The sequence below is a fragment of the Eucalyptus grandis genome, chromosome 1, assembly GCF_016545825.1.
Source record: "Eucalyptus grandis isolate ANBG69807.140 chromosome 1, ASM1654582v1, whole genome shotgun sequence".
Lineage (NCBI taxonomy): Eukaryota > Viridiplantae > Streptophyta > Magnoliopsida > Myrtales > Myrtaceae > Eucalyptus > Eucalyptus grandis.
This window is the reverse complement of record NC_052612.1, coordinates 1168940-1175360: the sequence shown is the minus strand read 5'-3', so window position 1 is coordinate 1175360 and position 6421 is coordinate 1168940. Positions and strand designations below refer to the sequence as shown.

At 41.1% G+C, this 6421-nt stretch overlaps 1 long non-coding RNA gene across 1 annotated transcript; it reads right to left on the bottom strand.

Annotated features, from left to right (window-relative positions):
- Window positions 1-1739: 1739 nt before the first annotated feature.
- Window positions 1740-3396, bottom strand: LOC120291637. Its single transcript, XR_005549718.1, has 3 exons — window positions 3094-3396; window positions 2080-2249; window positions 1740-1967 (listed from the first exon to the last, which is right to left on the bottom strand). It is a non-coding gene; the product is annotated as an uncharacterized LOC120291637 (long non-coding RNA).
- Window positions 3397-6421: the final 3025 nt, after the last annotated feature.

The window sequence follows — 6421 nt, the reverse complement described above, 5'->3', positions numbered from 1 at the left end:
AGTTTTATATTTAGGGCCCCATTTGGTAAAAAAAATTTGAAGAATTTTGAGGAAATACAATTGCATTTCCTAAGCCAAAGTAGGTCTAGTATTTTGAGTTTTAAGCATGTATATACCTTTATTTCTTCCAAAATGAGGGATAAAAAAAAAGTTTCATACTAATGGGTTCGTTCAGGTCCATAATTGTGAGTTCCATTGTGCGAGATCTTGGGCTTGTCTTTTGATCTCCTAGTTCAAGTCCATGGCTTAGCAATAGTAGGTGCTTATGGATGGATATCTATTGTTCAGATAGCATACTTCCATCATTGAACATAAAAATGCCCATGCGTTCACACATATGTAGATAGAGAAAAAGTATAGGCAACAGTATGGTTGCCGACGGCGGTGATATCAGCTTGTGTGGACCCCTCAACAACCTTTGCCCAAAGTGACTTTATGTAGATCTTCAAGAAATGTGAGCTGCATAAATCAAGAAAGAACTCCAACAAGAATGGCCACTTGTATCTTCAAGCCCCTCCCAATCTACATGAGATGCAAATATTTTCTTGACCTAATTTCAAAATCACTTTAAATCCTGTGATCTTCACTTCCTGGTCCTCCATCCTTGACCTCAAAGTCAACTCTAATTCTAAGTATTCCATTGCTCATAAGCACAAGGAACAAGGAAGCAACAAATGAACTTCCACATTCCCAAAATTTCAAACTATTCCAAAGACCATAGTTAATTGGGTCCAATTCTTTTTGGGGTTAATACCATAAAAAATATCAAATTATGTCCACCGTGATACAAATATCCGAGATCTTATATTTGCCTATTGTGACATAAATACCTACAATTTTTTTATAACATAAAAAATTCCAACCTTATACCAATGTGATAAATACACTCTAGATAGAACTGAAATAAATGATATAGAAAAAAAAAAAACTAGGGGTCATGGTGTATTGTGTGATACGAAAAAAAAAATCAGGGTATTTATGTCATAATTGACGTAATATAGCACTTTTTTGTAGTATTTGCCCATCTTTCTTTGACAAAAAGAAAATAATTCAACTCAATTAGTGACAATATTGTCGGTTCACCTTAGTTGGTGGGGGTTATTGGCCCTCGCCAATGCTTGGACAATCCTCTCTCCCTCGCTCTCTCTTTGTTTCATACTCACTTTTTCCCTCTCTAGGAATTTTTTTATTCCTATTGTAGTTTTCCACCCTTTCCTTTCCACATCATTAATTAAATTAATCAACAAAAATATGACGTTGACGTGGTTTGTCACGCCACCATTTTGGTCCACCTGTGTATGACACAAAAGCACTACATTTCTTTTTTGTCCAAAAAAAGTTTCAATTTGATGAATATATTTTGTAAAAGTTCAATGTTAGGGAAAATTCCAAATAAAAATTCCAAATAAGAGTCAAAAGTCATCTCATTTTCTCAAATAAGAGTTCAAAGTGCCTTCATAAAAAAAAAAAAGTATCATATGTTCACATATATCCTTAATTGGCCAGAATATTTTGCCGACCGGCAAGCTAGTGAGATTAAGCCCTTATTTGAAACAATCAAAATCACTTCAAGCCCTTTTTTGGAGTTGATATGCTTATTTCGGATCTTTATTTGAAATAATGTCAACCTCAAACTCTTATTAGGAATTTTTCCTTAGGATTATTTGTTGCTTCTACTCTTGAAAAAAACCGAGTGAGAGACGTTAGGTTAAGAGCAAGAGCGAGGTCAACGCAAACAGCGTAGAGAGGCCTGCAGAACAAGATGACGGTGAGGCAAAACCGACTGCTAAATCTCTCTCTCTGTGTGACTGTCAGCATCAAAGCTGGGCTTCGAGCTTATGGGTAACAGCCGGGTTACTTAGGAGATTGGTGCTTGTTCCGAAAGACTCCATCATATTAAGTTCAGGTAATACGGTAAGACCTTGCATGTCAACACTTTCTCCAGCATATTTGTAAGGATGAGTTGTCTGCACATTGGACAAGAAGAACATTCAAGCGTCATGAAGCATCACAAAGTGAGCCTTTTTAAGTTCACTGGTTGAATTCACTATCAGATATACCACAGACTATATACATTACCTTGGACAGAAGAATTTCCACAGCTGGAGAAGGCAGGCTCTTTCCGGAATAGATGGCACATTCTGACTCCCACGGTCATGGGGAGTGAACCAAGGTAAACACTGTGCAAGCAATGACGGTGCACGCATTTTACCCTAATCCGCAAGAACTGATTATGACAAGAGATCAACCTATAAAAACCAATTTCATTAATTCACTTTGCAAAGTGATACCATGATCACAATCTAATCTCGATAAAGTAGAAGAACACCACTCAATCAATAAGGCAAGGAGAAACATGAGATGGACTGACATAAATTTGAATTGACTGCTCAAGCACATGAGTAATTATCTATTCTCAATCACAAAAGAAAAAAAAAAACCGCTCACTCTTCCTCGTGATTTAAGAAATGATGTACCCCTCATTCAACATAGTAATGGAGGAAAAACAAGAAGCTGTGCCCACATCTCTGGTGAAGAAAGTTTCCACGAGTCACGTATAGCCCCACCCCGCATGATGTTATTCGTCAGCCAATTAACAGTGAAATAATCTAAAACTAGCCAACTGATGAAAGGTGAACCAGAAGAAACCACCACGTTCCGGCAGCTAAAAGACTCAAAATTGCTAGAACATCAATACGGAACCAAACCGAATGGCTACGCTTAGAAGAACATATCTTTCATTCCAAACCACGACCCTAACTTGAAGCGCTAGCGTGAGTCCTCATCCATGGAAAGTGGCAACACGGTCGAAACGCAAGCGTAACACGCAACTGAACCCCATCTCCGGCATCATCTCTCAAAAACCCGCAGCTAAGCTAATGAGGAGTAGGACAGCACGACTACTCATCGAGACAGAATTAACGCTGGTTCCATTGCAGAAGCATCGAACCGGTTCAGGAAGCGCGAAACCTAAAACTCGCCCCAAAAAAAAACCAGCTGCAAAATCCTAACTAGAACACAGTTCAAGCAATCGAAAGCAGCAGCACAATCAAAAGACGCAGAAATTTGCGTCGATCAAAAGGGAATTCCGACCTTGTTCCGGGATCGACGGGCGCAGGGGAATCGACGAAAGGACGCACGCACCTACCCAACCACCGCAATCACGAATGCCGCTACCGTCTGCAACAGAATCCGAGCAAAAATTCCCTCACGAGTCGCGAGTCAGAAGAACACGCGAATCGAGCAGTTTCCCGGAAAATGTCGGATCGTCCTTCTTCTCCATCGCGACGAAGTCAAAAGGAGGCGATCGCCCGAGAGGTGAGAACGCGAAAACGCGCTATACAGAGAGAGTTACAGAGAAGCTTGGCTTCCTTCGCTTCCGTACCTGCACCTGCTCTACACTACCATGATGACGATTCCCAAATTCTTCCCCCCATTTGGACTCGACGGCCCTCGTGGAGTCGCCGAAATTACGGCGACGACGGGGGTGGCATTCGGGTAAATAAGGGGAGAGGGGAGAGCATTTGCGGAGTAGCAGCGCCTTAGTCAAGCGTGGAAAGGGAACCGGGGGGAGGGTTGGGCTTGGTCGGCGAGGCCGCGGGCTTCAAATTCGTCGACCGGGTAGGGCGGGGGAGTCCCCGTCAACTCTCCCTCCGATTTCGCCACGTGTCGTTTGACGGCAAAGGGTGGGCCTGGGAAACCGCCTTCTCAAAGCCCATTGGGCTTTAAAAATTGTTCTTAGAGAAGTGCAAATACGGTTCTGACGGATTCCTTCTGGAGAATTTTGTTGCAGTCCCGAAATCCTATAGTACTTTGAGTTTAGAGTATTACCGAAATATATATATATATATCTTTTCCAACTTTAACTTCTCTAATCTTTTATAATTTCGAAAATGTCTACACCCCAATTGACGTCGCCCTATTTAGGCCACCAATGGACCACTAACAAGGCTAGATTTGGTTACCAACAAGCCACTCTTGCATTGGTGGCGGCTACATTTGACCGCTGGCTGATTTGGCTCGGGCGGCTAAGTTTCGCCAAAAATGTTTGAGAATAGAAATTTTTTAGCAAAGTTCCTTCACAAAATATAGTGTTTTTCAAACGGTATTTAAGTCAAAGTAATTTTTTTTTTAAATTACACTTGATCAAACGCTATTTGCGGGAACAACGCTCTCACCCAAAATTCTTTACATTTTCCATAAAAGCTTTCCCCACGGTGTTTTTAACACACCGGAGTAGAATTAGAATTGGATTGATACTCATGAACATTAATCCATACATTAGACATAAATATACCCTTTCGTGCTAATTGAAGATCATATTGATCAATTAGTGTAACTATGTCTGTGAAATTTTATATTTAAATTGTGTGTCATCATGCTGCATAACATTGTTGATAAATGTGTGACGTGTCAAATTTGCTTTACTAGTAATCGTATCAAAGATGAAATGCCCTTCTCGCTAAATCAAAGTTCAAATTAGGTGAGAAGGGTAATTGTGTCACGCCCCGATCCTCAGGCACGTGCACATCCTTCTATTTGGTCGATTTTATAATGCGATATCCCAGGACTAGTATCGCCGACCCTTTCTATTATTAAGCACATGCGGAAGCAATTAAAATCCCAGACAATAAAACGATGGGATAGAAAAACGAGGCCATATTTTTCATATTGAAATTTATAACCAAACTTTTATACAAAACAAAAACCACTTCAAAACTATTCACATCAAAAAGAGATCTCAAAAGAAGGTAGACTTTCAGCCCATCCAAGCCATACTCAAGGCCCCTCTCAGGTTTATCTTCTTCTTCCAAAAATCCTTCTCTTTAAGTTTCACCTCCGAATTCTCCTTCTCAGACTCCTCCTCATCAGCTCCTCATCGGGGTCCTGAAATGTGTTTCCCCAAACTGGGATGAGACTACGTCTCAGCGAGTTCTACCCCACTAAGCCCAATTAGTAAACTATTATACTATAGGCTGCCTATACACGCATAGGGCAGAAGACGTACCTTGGCATTAGATCCCACCTGCAAGTCAGTACAATTCATAATAGGCACTCAAGCAATCGTATCACCGATCAAAGCATCGATCAAATTGACCTAGTCGATTACAAGCTGACAAGACCACTCACGGTCATTCACATTCAGTCAATCAATTCACAACATCAAATCAAACAATGATCAATCGACCTTGTCGATTACATGTCAACCTGACCATTTCCCGGTCATTCAAGCTATTGCTATTCAGAGTCCCACTCAGCAACATTCAATATTTCATGGCTTTACGGTCCCACTCGACCACTTGCAAGATTCAATGGCTTTACGGTCCCACTCGACCACTTTCAAGATTCAATGACTTTACGGTCCCACTCGACCGCTTGCAAGATTTAATGGCTTTACGGTCCCACTCGACCGCTTGCAAGATTTAATGGCTTTACGGTCCCACTCGACCCCTTGCAAGATTTAATGGCTTTACGGTCCCCACTCGACCGCTTGCAAGATTTAATGGCTTTACGGTCCCACTCGACCGCTTTCAAGATTCAATGGCTTTACGGTCCCACTCGACCGCTTGCAAGATTTAATGGCTTTACGGTCCCACTCGACCGCTTGCAAGATTTAATGGCTTTACGGTCCCACTCGACCCCTTGCAAGATTTAATGGCTTTACGGTCCCACTCGACCCCTTGCAAGATTTAATGGCTTTACGGTCCCACTCGACCACTTTCAAGATTCAATGGCTTTACGGTCCCACTCGACCGCTTGCAAGATTCAATGGCTTTACGGTCCCACTCGACCGCTTGCAAGATTCAATGGCTTTACGGTCCCACTCGACCGCTTACAAGATTCAATGGCTTTACGGTCCCACTCGACCGCTTGCAAGATTCAATGGCTTTACGGTCCCACTCGACCGCTTGCAAGATTCAATGGCTTTACGGTCCCACTCGACCGCTTGCAAGATTCAATGGCTTTACGGTCCCACTCGACCGACCGCTTGCAAGATTCAATGGTTTCTCAATGAAATAGTTAACCACAACCATTTAGGAATATATCCTAAATTCCACATTCAATTCAATTTGGCATAATTCAAAGCTCAAATAAATAAACAGACTGCACCACTACAATCAGCACGAGATTTCGGTCGTCGGCCATCTCAATCTTAATTTCCGAAAAATAATTAATTATTAATTAATTTCGAAAATTAATTATTAAACATTAAAAATTCCGTTTAGCTCAAAATAAGGCCCAATTAAATAAACGGACTTCACCACGGTCATCAGCATAATTTTCCGGTCACGGGCCATCCCAGTTGAATTTTCGGAAAATAATTAATTAATTAATTAATTTCGAAAATTAAATACTTAGTATTAAAAATTTGATTTAGCTCAATTTAAAGCCCAATTAAATAAACGGACTTCACCACGGT